Source organism: Mustela nigripes, chromosome 12 (assembly GCF_022355385.1).
Source record: "Mustela nigripes isolate SB6536 chromosome 12, MUSNIG.SB6536, whole genome shotgun sequence".
In the NCBI taxonomy this organism is placed as follows: Eukaryota; Metazoa; Chordata; class Mammalia; order Carnivora; family Mustelidae; genus Mustela; species Mustela nigripes.
This window is the reverse complement of record NC_081568.1, coordinates 61,273,354-61,288,038: the sequence shown is the minus strand read 5'-3', so window position 1 is coordinate 61,288,038 and position 14,685 is coordinate 61,273,354. Positions and strand designations below refer to the sequence as shown.

Below are 14,685 nucleotides of genomic sequence, written 5' to 3'. Positions count from 1 at the left end.
AGTGACCTGCGAAGTTTACATACTTGTTAAATCTTGATTATACGATCCAACTTCCTTTAGGGAGTGAGGGATAAACACTCTTTCTACCCGCTCAGAATCCACTGCCCTGACATGAGGTAAAAAGACCAGAGTGAAAGTGTCTAAGAGGATGTGTTATTTATACAAATTGAAAATGCTTAAGGTGAAAGAACAATAAATAATCTCCCAATTGTACGTCGCTGTCTGGTTTTAGCTGGGCTCGGGGAAAGTGGCTTCCACAAAAAACAGAAGTATGAACGCGGGCCTCAGGGACCCCACAGAACATCCTAGTTTGGAGATGTCAACAGAAAACCTGAAGTTGAAACGCCACAGCCATGTTACAGAAAGTTCAGCAGGGAAGAGAAAAATACCTCCTTTCTCTCTCCCTTCGCACCCTAACTCATGTGGCATTTTCCATGGTCTCTGTCTGGCCCTTCTCCATGGAAGGGCTGCTGGCTGTGCCCTCCCTCTATGCTGTGCCTCATGCTAGATGTCTCCTGGGACATGGGATTGTAGCTACTTTTCAGAATCTTCACCTGCAGGATTTTCTAGGCGAGAAACAAAGCTCCTGGCAGCAGAGACCCTTCCCCTCGGCTGCGAGAAGCTGTGTTGAGATGTAGGCCCAGCAGCACCTGATCCCAAACCAGCGTTCCTTCCTCCGGTCCCAGCCTGCTTCCGTAAGCAGCACGCACGTACTGAGTACTAAGTAGTCCCGAGCATCTTTTCCAACTTCCCTGCAGTCAGAGCCCACATCCAGTTTTGCTTCCTGCCTTTTTTTTTTTTTAAAGATTTCATTTATTCATTTAAGAAAGAGAGAGAGCACAAGCAGGTGGAGAGGCAGAGAGAGAGAGACAGAGAGAGAGAAGTGGACTCCCCCACTGAGCAGGGAGCCTGACATGGGGCTTGATCCCAGGGCCTGGAGATCATGACCTGAGCTGAAGGCAGACGCTTAACCATCTGAGCCCCCCAGGTGCTCCTGCCTTTTTGTTTCTTAACTCGACATTATATAAAAACTATTTTCCCCGCATGGCTCCTGGAGCCTCCCAGTGCTCAGGTTTCATGGCTGCGAGAGCCAGAATGTCCCCCACCTTTCCCCTCCTGGGATCACTTCAGCTGTTCCCCCAAATGGCTGAGTCTGTGGGCACAGAGGTTCCTAGCTGCTGGCACCAGCACCAGATTCAAACGGGCACACTGTCAGGGGCGAGAAAGCCTTTGGCCAAGAAGAGGCCCCCACACCATGTCCGGAAACAGGCCCCAGGCCCCTGTCCTTCCCCGGAAGGCTGAGCACCCGCCAGCCTTGTGAGGGTGCCCACTACGTCCAGGGAGCCCCTGCTCTTCTGGTCAGGGAATCCGACCTGGGGACTCTAAGGATAAGGCAGTGCAGAGGTGGTCTTGTGCGGTGGGGGCCCAGGAGACTGCTGCAGGAGCCCATCCCATGCGTAGGAGGGAGCAGGAGACATTCCTGGCCCAGCCTCACAGTTGACCAAAGGCTGCTCCAGCCCTGCCAAGACCACAGGGGAGGGTCTTTCCAGCATTTTGTCAGGGAAGCAGTGCCTGGACTCTAAACGTAGGGGCAGGAGCGCCTGGGCAGCTCCATCATAAAGTATCTGCCTTCGGCTCAGCTCATGATCCCAGGGTCCTGGGCTCCCCGCTCAGTGGGAAGCCTGCTTTTCCCTCTCCCACTCACCCTGTTTGTGTTCCTTCTCTTGCTGTGTCTCTGTCAAATAAATACAATCTTTAATAAAAAATCAATAAGCATAGGGGCCGTGATTGGGGGGGCACACTGAGTGGCTATGGACAGTTAGGGAGGACAGGACTCTATTCTGACTAAATAAATGTTGCCACTGCCCATCCTTGGACAAGTCCTTGGGTAAGACAGTGGACGGAAGAGCAGCTCGGGTGATGGCTATGTGCTTTCCCACGTCCGTCCTTTAGACCACCCCTCCTGGCTCTGGGTTCGAGCCTGAGCTTTGCTGCTGATTTGCCTGGGGGCCCTGGGTGGTCACGTCACTTCCCAGCGGTGCAGTTTTTCATCTGGAATGCTGTGTGACCTTGGGCCCGTCTTGGGCTGCTGAGAGGCTGGGAGAGCACAGAGATCGGGCAGAAATCCTGGCATATAGTAGATGATCACTGAACGTTCCTTTCTTTCCCTGTGGGAACAGCAGATCCAACTCCTGGGGGAGCCCTTCATCTCCGTCTCTCCCAGAGTCTCATTTTCTAAATCTCCGTGTGAGAGGCAGCTAAAAAGAATACAGGTTTGGAGTCAGACAGATGTGGGTTTAAATTCTGTTTTGTCATTTTATAGTGGTGTGATGTTAAGGTCCATGCCTAACTTCTCTGGGTCTCCCCGCCCAGACCTCCAACGCTGGCAGGAGTCCTCCCCACCCTGCAAGACCGCTGTGAGGAGTTTTGAGTTGGCAAGCTAAGTTCATCAGACACGATGCGTGGCATGTAGTAGGTGTTCACTAAACACGTGGTCTCTCCCATCAGCCACCTTACTTTGTTCCTTTGACGGAAGTCGACCTGTAGGTCTGGGGAAATACATCTGGACGTGTTTCTCCGTGGAGGGCTGGTGACCTTGACCAGGAAAGGCCTCTTAAAAACCCTGGGGTCGCCTTTCCTTAGTGTCCAAGGACAGGAGCCCACTTTTAAGCCATCCCAGCAGTGTCCCAAATGTGCCTCGCTTGTTGCCCCAGCCCAGCCTCTCCATTGATCTAAAAAGAGCCTGAGCAAATGGCATTTACGGCCAAGAGGATGACAGGAAGCAACACCCCAGCTTCTCTGGCCGCTGAGATGACAGCTTCCAGCGTGCTGGCATTCAGCAGCTGGCATTCCGGCTGAAATTTTCAGCCGCTTCCACTCCACAGGGAAAGGGACTCGCCAGCCGGGAGAATGGTCTATTCTGTGCCCTCCTTTCACACGCAGCCCTTTACTGAACCCCTGGTACGGGCCGGTGATTGCCTCTGTTTATTCGATTTAGACTCTGGGATAACCCTGCAGGATCGGTTTTACCACCTTCGTTTTCCAGAGGGGAAAACCAAGGCTGCAAAGCTGGGCAGTGGCAGCAGAGGGCCAAGCCTAGGCCCTTCCATACCCCATCCCTTCTCCAAAGCAGCCCCCCCTATAACCACTGGAAGCAAGTGTCCTGGCCCTTGTGAAGGATGATGAAAACTGTATAGGCCTCTCTCCCCCGAAAAATACCAACACTCCATGAACACAATTTGGCATACAATTTCAGGGGCTTCCTAGACTCCTATGACCTCTAGGCTCAGACAGTATACCTCCGGCGAGAAGAGGCTGGTTCAAGTGACATTTGTCCAGGTCCGCAATTCAAATCAATGCTATTGGCAACATGGTCTGTGTGTGTGTATGTCCTTTACAGAGGAAAACACAAGGCCAGTATTGGTAAGGCTTCCCTCCACCCAAAGCCAGACAAGAATATGTCTTCTCTGGCAACATGAAGTACCTTTGCCATTGGTGGGTTTGAAAGCGGGCTAGGAAAAAAATAACCAACGTTCCTCACCTCTGCCAAATGGGGCAGTGACTGGCACCCACGAGACAGATGCCAGCGTAATGGGACTTTGTTCTCTGTTTCAGAGAACCTGGGAGGCCAGGATGGAAGGGGGCCAGCCCACACTGGTAACTGCCACCCTGCTCCTCCCCTTCCTTTTCTTTGCAAACAAAACCTGGTCACCCCAGCACAGCTGGGAAGGCCCCACACTCCTGTCAACACCTATGAGGAGGCTGGGGAGGGAAGCCGGAGGTCACGTGACACTGCTTGTTGGGAGCAAAGCCTACTCCTTCCAGGCCTCTTGGCTCAAGTGGGCTCAGATGCACCAAGTTCCCAGGGGGTGAGGTCATCCCAATGCCCCCGTGAAGTGTGCTCAGTGGAGTCAGGATTTTCTAGCCCATTCTGACCCTCTGCTGGGCCTCTTCACTGAGGTCTCTTCCTGATAAACTGCCCCAGGAAACTCCAAGCCCCAGGAAATTCCCAGGGGCCAGCTCCCCTGGTTAGGGTCCCACTGCCACTTTGGGGCAGGGAGCTGAGGGAAGTGCCTTCATTCTCTCTCAAGTACATCACTTCCTCCTTCATCTGACTTTTCAGGAGCACACACTCCATGCCAGGGCCTATCCTGGCTGCAGGGACACATGCACTGACAAGTCACACATAGCCCTTGCCCTGTGATCTGAGACTGGGTGAGGGGCAGACACCGACAGCAGGACTCTGCAGGGTGGGTGATGGGCAGGGCTGGGGCCGTGGGGATGCTTCTCAGAGCAGCCATGCTACAGGACTGAGGCAGAAGTGGCTAGGAGGTTGATAGGGTTGGAGAATTGTATTTGATGCAGAGGGAATAGCACAGGCAAAGGCCTGGAGGTGAGAATGAGTGTAATGTACTTAAAGAACTAAAAGGAGTGTAGGGCAGAAGACAGAGGGGAAGTTGGAGCCAGAGCCTGAGGCTGCATCACAAAGGGTCTTAAAGGCCATGCAGAGGGGATAAGTTCCTCAAGAAGGCTCTGGGGACCACCGAATTGTTTGGAGCAGGGAGGAACCCTGAGGATCCACCTCTCCAAAGAATGAGAGTCAAGCCCAGCTTCTTCCCATAGAAACTTCCTCTCTCTCTTCTCAGCCTATCAAAATGACCTAGCAGAGCAGGAGTAAGAAAAACAGTTCAGGTTTTGAATGTTGCTTCCAACTGCTGGTACGGTCCTGCCCCTCGGCACCTGCTTCTCCTCCAGGCAGGTCCTGGCAGTGGCCTGGTGATAAGCTGGCTGAGTCCACCAGCTTTCTCCTTCTCTCTGCCGTGAGGACAGCCTCTCCCCTAGCCTGGGTGGGGCCCGGCTGCTCGGCCACTCACTAACCTGCAGGGCTCCAGCCTGATTTTTTGGAACCATAGATCCACTGGTCCTGCTTCTCAGGCCCAAAGCAACACTGGAGGAGAAAGCCCTCCTTGAACCGCGCTGTTGTGGCTCCTGGAGCCAAGGCGGTGTTCTTCGCAGGCCCCACGGCTGGGCAGTGTTGTCTGGCTCCGAGGAGCAGCGACCTGCCTTTGTGACACACCACGTGTGTGCTGTGGGCCTGCTGCGTGGCCCCTCTGCCCCTCACCACCCGCTGCCAGGTGGCTCCCAGATGACGAAACCGAGGCCCCTCTCTTGATACCCTCACAGAGGCCACCCAGCTTGCAAGGGCAGTGTCCGCTTTTGACTCTGGTCCTGTCTGACTCCAAAGGCTGCGCCTTTCGTGTTTCATACTTCACTCCACCCCCAGGGTCTCTTGCTTTTCTCCTGACCTGCGGAGGGGAAAAGAGCTAGACTACGTCCAAGTAGCTTAAGCCGCCTTCTGGTGGGAGCAGTGGAGGGATGCCCTGGCTTGGTCTTGAGGAGGGGTGGGTGGGGGGGAAATGTCATCAATCAGCTTGTTTTGAGCAGCTCAAAGGCCAGTTTGGCGGAACTTGAGAGGAACAATAAGCAGCATCTAAAAAAGGAAAGCCAGTGACTGATTACAGCTGGGGGGGGGGGGGGTAGGGGGGGTTAGGAGTTAGAGATGGGCCCCCTGGGGCCCAGAAAAGGAATTGGGGGTGGGACTCGGTCAGAGAGACAGACCTTCCAGGGGACAATGCAGAGACTACCATCGGCTCTGTGCTCCCCAGACCTCCTGTGGTCCTCCTTGGGGAGGTGACTGCTACCAGACCCAATGAGGCAGGGAGGCTCAGAGAGGTTGGGAGAGCTGCCGGAGTCCACACAGCCAGGACATGGTGTTGTTAGCATCTGAACCCAGACCAGCCTGGTTCACAAGGTTAGGGAAGAGAGGGCTCTGGCTGCTTCAGGCAAAGTGTAGAAGTCATCCCTGCATGGAGGAGCAGAGCACAGGGCTTGGCATACAGCAGGTCCTCAACTAATGTCTCCTTCCCTGCCACGTTTGGCTCTGAGGCCCGCAAAGAAGTGACTCTGAAGGGTGCCTCTCCCACTCTGCTTCCCCAGCTTTTCTGTTTCCCTCCACCTCCTCCGCCATGCTGACCGTCCTCCAAATGAGTGAGAACTGAGGTTGCTGCAGAAAGCCTGCATGGTTCAGGTAAACAGCTGGGTCAGGACTGGACTCTGACGTGGATCCAAAACCCATGCATGCTCTTGACCATTCTTCAGAATGGCTTCTCCAGCCAACCAGTGGGTGTTCTAGTGATCTCTCACAGGGACCTGAGAGGAACAGGACGACTGGTCCTATTGTTCCTCCCCACCCTCCACCTCAGCCCACCTATTTCAGGAGCACAGCTTCCTCGCCTTCATGGAGTCCTTGTCTTGTCTTCTCACGGACTTCCCTATTTATTCCTCACCGCCTCCCCGTAAAGGAGGTACCATCATTCTCCCCCTTTTAGAGATGAGGAAGTGGAGGCTCAGAGAGGGACATGACTTGCCCAGGGTGACCCAGGATAGATACAGTAGAACTATTTGAACTCTAGGCTTCCTCTGAAACCAAGGCTCTCTCCACCACCTCTCCTGGGATTCTGGCAAAGAGCTTGTCTGTAATTGCTGTGTGAACAGCACAAAGCTCAGGTCCCCAGTGTCCCCATCTGCCAGATAGGAGGCAGGTTCTGATCACTCTCTGGTCCTAGGAACAGAGTCCCTGGGGGGACTTTGTCTGCAGAGATGAAGGTCTGGGCCATCCTCGGAGTCAGGGAAATTCCACTGTCCCATCTCCTGACCTTGAATTGCCCCGAACCTTGAGGGGAAGGGAAGCTCTTCTGTGGAGTGGAAAGTTACCAAGCCGACCCATCTTGGGAGACACAGGGTACGCGTGTGCCCACCCATCTCTTAAATCCATCATCCTTCGGGAAAAAGGAAAGAAAACACGTGCCCAAGGGATAGAATTGTAATATAAACAATGTGTAATGTTGAGGATATAAACAGAGCACACTTGTGAATAGCTGTGGGCACCCTGCCCAGGGCCAACACTGCCCCCGACACCCCCACCCCACCCATTTCCCCACATGGCTTACTCGTAAAAGCACTTTCTCCCCACTGCACGGAGGTGAGGCATGAGGCCAGCTGAGCCTCAGTAATAAGAACGAAGAGAGAAAAAGGGACAAGGGTGAGTTGGGCCTGATGTCCAAGGACAACAGTCCCAGACCCCAGCGAGGGCAGGTGGCTGCATCTTTCTGTGTCCCAGTGTCTGAGCCATCAAATGGGCCAAAGAACTTCCAACCCGAAGAAACGGCCGAAGGATGTTATAAAAGAAAGACTGAAGGGGTCTGCAGGTGTTCAGCAGATGAACACAAGAGAGCATCCCCGTAAGACCCCAGGGGACCCCTGGAAGAGCATCCCCCTGGGATGGATGAACAGTTCATCCGGGGTCCATCTGACACTCAGTTGCCACCACAATGCTCACATCAAGTCCCAGCCAGGCTAAACGCCAGTGCTAAACACCTCACTGCCCTGCAGACTGCTTCCACAGTTAGAAAGTTCTTCCTTTGGTTGAGCTCAAATCTGCCTCCACATGAAGGCCCTGCACTGGTCCCGTCTGTGTTTGGTCTGTGGTGCCCTTCCCCATCAGGTCTGCTCTCTGACTGCAGGGATCTGCAGAGAGCTCCCAGGCCATATCGCTAGGAATTCTCTACTCCCCTGGGGATGACACGGGCCTCGATTTGCAGTCTAGAAAGCCCTCAGGACATCAGCTGTCTCCTGACCTGCTTTGAAAGGGGGTTGGAGAGCTACACATCAGGCTTTGGGGAATATCAGCTGGGGTCCCCTCGGTGAGCCCATAGGCCACTTAGAGACCATCCCCACCCCACATGCCCAGAAGCAGGATGTGGGACAGACACCTAAGGAGCTGGTGAACAACCAAAACCAAATGTGCCAGGAGGCTTACAGATTTCTGCCTAACACCACGAAGGCTTCCGGGCCCACCTGACCTCCCACCCTGACTTGCCATAGTCCCAGACGGACATCCTCGCCTTCTCAAAGCGATCATGCTGGACTCCTTGAGCTGTGTGCCCTTGGGCAAGTTACTCTCCCTCTCTGTGCCTCTCTGCTCTCCAACAGTCACAAGGGAGTAACAACAGTAGCTGTCTCCTGAGGCTTGTTCTGAGGGTCAAATGCAGGGACCTGCTCGTAACAGTGTCTGGCACAGACCAGCTGTGTGACATAAGTGTGTGTCTTCTGGGTCTCTCTCCCCCAGGAGCACAGGGCTCAGTGCAGAGCAGGGGCTGGTTTCCCCTGTGAGTACATAATCCTAACAGGCACCCCGTGGGAGCACTCACTATCTGTCAGACGCCCTGCATGCCTGTGAAGTGACATCATCACCCCCTTTCTGCAGAAAAGAGAACCCAAGCACAGAGAGGTCAAGTTGCTTGTCCGACTAATGCAGGCATGAAGGGCCGCAGCCTGTGCTGTCACCATTCTCTGCCGAGAATGACCGCACAGTCCAGAGACACGACGCTCCTCACCTGCAGGAAAGCCTGGGTGCTGGGTGACACAGGGCTCCCACCTGAGCCCCATACCCTTGCTGACTGATGGCTGGGTGCTGCCTGGCCCTCTGGGCAGGCAGGGCCCATGAGTGGCTGGGCTCAGGGGAAAGGGTGTGGGCGCACTGTGACACCTGCAAATGACAGGTAAGGGTGGCCAACCACAGGCCAATGGTTACAGGCAGGAACCTCAGAGAAGGGGTGCAGAGATCAAGTTCACTCTTCTCCAGGGCCACCAAGTCTACAGGCCCTGGGTGTGGTCGGGAGGGATGAGGAGTGAACAGGCAGCTTCATTCTGGCTGATGTGACAGAAGTAATTCATCTTCCCAAGGACAAAAGAGGTGGGAAGAGGCACTTGCAGGCAGGACCTGTTGACAGGGGTGGGGCTCAGGATGAGGACAAGGGGCAGCAGCCCCAAGAGGGCGCAGGGCTCCATGCCCTTTAGTGATGGAGAAGAAGGAGCTCTGGGGCTGGGCAGGCCTGGGGTCAGATTCCACTCTGCCACTTCCTGGCTGCCGGTCTCAGGGCACGGCTCCTTTCCCCTCTGAGCTCAGTTTCTTTATCTGCGGAATGGGAGACTACTTCTGGAGGGCTGCTCCTGACCGGTGAGAGAGGATGAACTGGATAAAGGGCCTGGAATGCGGCAAGCCTGTGGGAGTTGTGAGCGCTCTGCTGCTGCCCAGGTGAGCGCTCACTACCTACAGGGCTGCACCCAGGCCTCCTTCCTTTGCCCTCCCCGCTTGAAGCGCACACCTGGCTTCTGGGCTTCTATTTTAAGCCCTCATAGAGCACTGCAAAGTACAGAAAGCCCTTTGGTCCAAAAGAGGGCAGAGCTGACTCTTCTTGTCCATAGGGAAGATTAAACAGCTCTGATGGCCAAGCCCAGTGAAAGTGCATGCCCCTGCTGACAACTTCCGCACGTCATCCCGGCAGGGAGCGCGGCAGCTAAGAAATCGAAGCCTCCTGACTGCGGGCTGGCCTGTAAGAAACCATCCGCTCCTCTGACACGGCTTCTGCCCACAGCTCTATCCCCATGGGCCACTTCTACTTACACTGGAACCCCCAGAAGGCCACAGCTCCCCACGTATGCCCCTCTCTCCCTCCGCTCAGGCCTCTGCACACCTAGCCCCTCTATCTTGAACAGCTTTGCTCATTTCCTTCTATTGGCTAACTTTTCTGCTTTCTGGTCTCCCCAGACAAGCACCTTCTCCAGGAAGCCTTCCTGCATCCTGCTCTGGGCTCTCAGGGCCCCCAGGGCTCCCCTACCCCACTTACAGTAACTGCCCTGTCCTTGCTGGTCTTTCCCACTAGACCTTGAGTCCCTAAACCCAGGCTTAACCCCAGGCTCAGCAGAGAGCCCAGCCTGGAGGTCTGTGAACAAATGGAAATGGTAAAATGCAATCTGCCACGAGTCTTCTCATCAGAAATCTGGTGTCCCAGACAAAGCTGGAGAGGCCTTGGGAATTGCGGCTGTCAGTACATGTGAAAGGGATGCCTCCCAATACAGCCCTGGGTTCAAGGCTCACAATCACCTGGACTGGGCTTTCAAGGCAGAAAATGAAGGGCACCGGTCATTCGTCCCCAACCAGGAACCCCAGGGGCAGGCTCAAGTCCTCTCTTTCCACAGGGCAAAGATAACCATGACCGTGAAAGCCCCAGGCACTGTGCTAAGATCACCTGCCCTTTTCCATTTAATTCTTGCCACCCCAACCATGAGGGCGCTCCCCCTATGGCCCTCACTTCACAGTGAGGAAACTGAGGCACACAGAGGGAAGCACCGTGCCCAGAGTCACTCTACTGAGCAACGGCTGAGCTGAGATTTGAAGCCGGGCACCTGGACGCTAGGGTCCCTGCTCTAGACCCAAATACCAGATCTCCCGCTGCTGTGGACCAGTGAGTGGTCGCCCCACAACTCTTCATCGATGGAGCCCCATGGAGCCCAGCACACACACCTGCAGGCACAATGGAAACAAAATCTATGAAGAAAAATTCTCCTTACTACCTCAATGCGCTTGATTTTTTTGTTTGTTTGTTTTGTTCTATTCTATGTCATTAAATTTTTTAAAAAGCTGGTCATGCATGAGCCACAGTAGACAGACCAGTTGGTCTGGTGGCCAGGCTTTGTTTGGGGCCCTGGGCCCCCCATGCCCCCTCTCTGAGGCGGGGTTTGCAGCACCTTGTGCTCTCCGGGATATAACCAGCTACGTGTCCCGTTCCTCTTCCACTAGAGGCCAGCTCCACGGGGGCCTCTGGTGGCTTTCATCCCATTCACAGCTAGACCCGTGGGGCCTGGCACACGACAGGTGCCCCCAAATGTCAGTTAAATGAATGAGGATGCACACTCAGGAAAATGCAGGGCAGGACAGACCCTGGGAGTCACTCTAGCCTGGGCACATGGCCCCTAAGGACAGATGTTGCCTGCCTGGAAAATGGGGCTAAATATAGTCCTCCTAAAGGGTTGTTACAAGGATTTGTGGGTATAGTCCTTGACGTAGAGCTGGGCACAGACCAAGGTCAACATACTTCTCTCACTCCAAGCTCCAGGATGCCTAACTATTGAACTAACACTAAAAAGGGCCATTGACTTGGTCAAGCGTGGACCAACTTAATGATTAAACCCAACTGGCAGTTTGAATTCAGTCTCTTCTCCAATCAGAACTGTGGGGGAGCCCTGGAGGCGCGCGCTGGCGGGAGGGTTGCAATGTGTCAGTGAGCGAAGGGGGGAAGGGGGAGAGCCCCACCGCGCTGGAACTCCATCCTCCCCGAGCTCCATGTGTTTACTTTTATTTTTATTCTTACAAACTCCAGAGAAAGGGAACAGGGTCCAGAGAAAAGGATCATGTGGTATTAGGAATAAGGTCTTCTAAACCCAGCTTTGCCTCTGCCGACCGGGGTGAGTTGGGTCAAGTGTCTGAACCTCTCTGTGCCTCATTCTCCTCATCCATAAAATGGAGAAGCATGGCACCTTACTCCGCAGTACTGAACTGCAACTAGAAAGACAACGGGTGACGCACACAGTAGGAGCTTGGCAAATGCAAGTTCCGGCGCTGGCTCCTGGACATTTCTCTTTATAGGGCATTCGTTACTGATGCCCTTTGTAAAGACTGTCAAGGGGCTTCCCACATTGATCGTAAAGGACACTCCCTTTCTTTGGCATGTCATTATTGCACACAGTAATATGACAGAGTCACTTGGGCGCACCCAACACAAGTTATCTGAACCATGGATTGGGAGGGTACCACACCGCTGGAGGAAGAATGTGGAACTTCGGAGCCAAATCAACCTGGATTCCAAACGGGGGGAGCTGTGTGAACTGGGATGAGTCATTTTATCTTTCTGAGCCTTGGTTTCCTTATCTGTAAATGGAGATGATGATCCTTCCCTCGAAGGGCTGTTGCAGACATTAAATTCATTCATTCATTCAACAAGCATGTACTGAACATCTGTGTACTAGCCTCTGCTCCAGGTGCTGAATATACAGCCGTGAATAAAAAGACAAGATCCTCCCTGGGGAGACAGGTGATTAAACAGCTATGTACACACACACCGTGTGGCCCACAGTGATCATGCTAAGGAGAGACACCAAAGGGGAGAGAGCAAGTGGGGCATGCCTGAGGCAGGGCAGGGGAGGTTACGGCAGGACCCACACTGGAGCAGGTAGGTGAAGGAAGCGAGGGGGAAACCACGTGGAGGTCTGGGGGAAGAATGCTCCAGGCAGAAGGAGCAGCAAGTGCAGAAGCCTTAAGGAGAAGCATGCTTGGCATGTAAATGAAGCCACATATGCAGGAAGCCTGGCATGGAATCCAGGTGCTCAGCAAATGCCAGCTCTCTATTTCAAGTCCCATAGAAGGAACCCCACGCATGTGTCCTTTTCCTGAGAACGAAAGCACAAGGATTTCTACAGGGCAAGACTGAGCCAAGTGTTCTCTCAGCCTAAGACGCAGGCAACATGTGAGCTCTACCACTGGTTTTTGAGTGCCTGCCAGCCACTAGGCGCTGGGTTGGGCAACCAGGGATACAAGATAATCAAGACATGGTTTTTGTCCTCAGGCAGCCTCGAGGCCAGTTGTGGAGAGGGGTGATGACGATGCAATGTGGTCAGATGCACAAGCAGAGCCATCAGAAGGTCTCTAGGTAGCAGAGTGAAGGGTGGGGATTGGTGTGGGTGGTCAAGAAAGGCTTCCTGGAGGAGGTGACAGCTAAGTCAAATTTTAAGAAATGCACTAGACAAGGAAGGATATTTCAAGTGTGGGAAGCCTTGTGTGCTGATCACAGAGTTGTAAAAAATGGCATAGTGTGTGTGAGAAACTAATGACACTCAGGCGGGAAAACAATAAACGGCCCTTCATATCCTCAGTACCGCAACCTGATGTGCCTCAGAGCTCCAGCTCTGTCCCCTTCCTCAAACTCAGGGCAAGCATCAGCCCCAGTGGAGAGTTTTAATTTTTCACACTTAGCTACTGCCGTGGGAAAACAACCTTAACCCCGGGCTCTTAGCCCGGGTGGCCCCATTCACAGAGCAAGAGCCCTGTGGGATGGAGAATATATAAATCGCCAGCTATTTTTAGCCTCCCTGGCTGTGGCTGTGTCTTCACCCACCCTAGGGCTGACCCACAGGTGGCAGATTGGATTTTTTTTTTTTTTTTTACAAGAACAGCATAAATATTTTTAATTAGGAACTCTTACAAAGGGGACCATGCTGCAGCCAGGTATCTGTGGCTGGGAGAGTATCTGCTGCCATATTGACCAACAGGCCTGGACACCCCCGGGGCCAGGTGGCTGGGTCCTTCCATCCCCATCCAGCCAGTATCCCTGCTCAGAGGAGGTGGAGGCCCCTGGTCCATAAATGGACCTGGGTTCAAATCCCACCTCTGCCTCCGACTACCTGATGATCCTCTGCTGGTGACTTCACCTGTCTGAGAATATGGGGCTTTCGAATGCAATGGCCCTAAAGCTGCCCAGAAGCTTATAAAGTAAGAGCTGGCTCCTCTTCCACAGGCCAGGCTTGCGAATCCCAGGCACAGCATCCTCCATTTCAATACCCCCCAGAGGAAGAAACAACGAATTTTTGGATATAAAGCCTAGAAGGGGAGGTACTATATGGGAGTGGTAGAGCACAGACCACTGATATGTCTCTCTCCCAAAACCTCATACTAAATTTGCACAGCAGCCGACTTGCTTCCCCACTGAGCTGGGCCTTTGTACTTTAAAAATACACAGATCTCTCACTTTCTGCCTAAAAGACGCTACCGATGCCCAGCTTTAAGCCAAAATAAAGACTTTTTCTAAAGACCAGGGTGTGGGGCTGACTGACATGGGGCCCAACCCAGACTCACCCCCAATTAGCAGTGTGACCTTGGGCGAGTCATTTCTCTTCCTCTGAGCCTCAATATCTTTATTTGTAAAATTGGGATAAACATCTTAACAAAGAAAAACTGCTTTGCATGCCGTCTGGGCCCTGGGGTGTATGCAAAGTGCCAGACAAGGAGCCCCCAGCGCAGTGATCCCAGTGATTGGTTACCACCAGGTATTCTCTAGCAAGACCTCCTCTGCTCCCTACTCCCACCTTCCCACCTCACCCCCATCCCCTTACTCTGGCCCCGGAAATTCTAGGGTGATGTCAACTAGGGGGCAATGCGCTCTGCAGTGGTGACTCCGAGGGACTAGAGAGCCCCCAATTGAGCGGATACCAGAGGGGGGCGCAGCCGGGGTGCGTGTGGGAACATGGCCAAACCAAGGCAGCATGTGCCGCGGGGGCGCTGGCGGCTGGAAATTGGGGTACCCCTGCAAGCACCCCCCACTATCAGCAGCTGCAGTCTCAGCACAACGGGTGGTTCTGGGCGTCGGAAGCCCTGGGGAGCCCGACTCCAGTCACGCCCCAGGGCGCCCCGGGCTCCCTCCTCAGCGCCCTCGGGCTGAAACAAAGGCGAGGGGGCGAGCGGCATCGCCCCAGCGGCCCCTTCGCGCATCTGGCCAAGCAGAGAGAATGAGGACTGGGGTCCCCAAGGTAACCGGGACGCGGTACCGGTCCTCCTGGAGCGCAAAGCCCAGCCAAGGGGCGCGCGCGGAGCCGGGGTCCAGGAGGCACCGCTGACTCCAGCCCGCTGCGCGCCGAGGGCTCCAAGTGGGTGGGGTGGCTCTCCGGAAGTCACCCAGCGGGTCCCCTGGGGAGAGGAGAATCCCAGCGCCCGCCTCCCGGGCAGGGCTCCCC

The 14,685-nt window shown here is 54.3% G+C and overlaps 1 protein-coding gene across 2 annotated transcripts in view; it reads right to left on the bottom strand.

Annotated features, from left to right (window-relative positions):
• NEURL1B (neuralized E3 ubiquitin protein ligase 1B) overlaps positions 1–14,685 on the bottom strand; it is a 38,452-nt gene that overhangs the window by 23,560 nt on the left and 207 nt on the right. The window lies entirely within an intron of this gene.